Genomic DNA, 1,921 nt, shown 5'->3' with positions numbered 1-1,921 from the left:
TATATATATATATATATATATATATGAACTAAGAATATCAACAATAACAAATTTTCAAGAAAACTGTAAATTAAAGTTAAAATAATAAAACATGGCTCATGAAGTTGATAACAATATCAAAATAGTGTTTAGTTCCTTCAATTTAATGATTGTTTGTTGCATTTCTTGAGATTTTGAAGAAGATGCCCAAAAACAATTTTTGTTCTTTTGTAACTTGTGAGAAACTACAAATCAAAATTTTGTAGGAGAGAGATCAATATTGAAAATAAAAATAATAAAATAGAGGATAAAAAAGATGAATATTAGCAAATAATAACATATGATCAAATTTTTAAGAGATAAATAAGGAACACAATTTCCCACTTAAAGAAATTATTCCCAAAAAAATTTTGTTCCCTTAAAAAAGTAAGAAAACTAACTGTCGATATTTATTTTATTTTATACTTACATGTATTGTTTTTTAAAAAAATGTAAAATTACATTTAATTTTTTAAAATAATATGTATAAGTAAGTTTTTTTTAGAAAAACTGGGGCCCCGAAAAAATATTACGCCTCAAGCAATGACTTTAGTGGCCTAATGATAAAGGAGACTCTGAAAGATGGCCATGTATACATTTGATTTAGTAGAAAATTTCATTTGGACTTAATGCTATAATGGGTTAGGACTTAGGTTATGTGGTACAAATTTGTTAGACCTTTGAAAATTGGATTTGCTAGTATTAGACACATGTGATATGGGTAGAGCTGTCAAAAAGGGTAGGCCTAGCTCTACCAATCCAAGCTTCACGGGCCAAGGAATTTGAAGGGTTAGGGAGGCCTGTCCCTGTCACGCCCGGAGTCTACCCTGGGCGGGACTGACATTCAAAAATCATTGCTGACCCCAAGCGAACCCTTGACCTGACTTACTTACTCAGGGGAAGACTTAGTCATAAGAAAGAGAATCCAAGTACAAGATAACTCAACAAAGATAAATCTATGAAATAAACTGGAATGTTATAAATGAACATTCAACTGGCCATTAAGGCAAACTCAAGTCCTAACATAAGATAATGACAATAAAAGACTAAAGAACTGTTGTCTATAAAGCACATAAACAATTGAGATGAATGTCGAGACAAGACCTACGACATCTTAAAGAACTAATAATAAAAGTGAAAGCAATAAAAGGGATCCTCTGGAAGTAAGGAGGGTCACCACAAGACTCTGAGTGCTCAACTGGATCAATGATACGCTGGATGCTGATCCTGGTTACCAGTGTCTGTATTATAAATAAGATGCAGGCCAAATGACATCAGTACATTGAATGTAAGAGTATGCGAGGGGATTCTAAAATAAGACATAAGATTGAAAGGAACTGAAGAACTTACCTGGCTCAACTCAACATAATTGAACTCATTTCAATATAAAGCAGTTTAAAACAAGTATAATATAAAGAAAAACTGTTAAAACATGATGTCAACTCTGTGTGTATGCAAAGATATATATAACTCTGAAATGTATGTAAAAATACAAATAAACTATGTATATAAGAATACAATTGCTTCTGTGGGAGTTTCTCTAACCAGCAACCATCATGTAAGAGCTATTGTGATGATACAACATTTTTCCTCACGTTGTCAAGGTCGTCCTACACCTTTCCAAGGGTATTGAACCCAAACTACTAAGTAGATTCATTAGTCTATGCTAAAAAGCACTAAAGAAAACATCTAAAAAGTATGACCCTTTTCTACCCATGATGACTACATGGTTTATGGGGTTTGTAAGTTATCTAAACCTTCGCCCATATCAGTGCTCAATACTTGTTTCAGTGATTTGAGATAATTGTTCAAAAACTTAGCTCAAAGGCTATCTTGGAAATCAAAGTTTGCTCTGTTCCTTAATTGTGAAAGTGATTACTTTTTTCTGAAAACTAGCTTAAAG

This window comes from Solanum pennellii, chromosome 9 (assembly GCF_001406875.1).
Source record: "Solanum pennellii chromosome 9, SPENNV200".
Taxonomy (NCBI): domain Eukaryota; kingdom Viridiplantae; phylum Streptophyta; class Magnoliopsida; order Solanales; family Solanaceae; genus Solanum; species Solanum pennellii.
Note: the sequence above shows the minus strand (reverse complement) of the source record.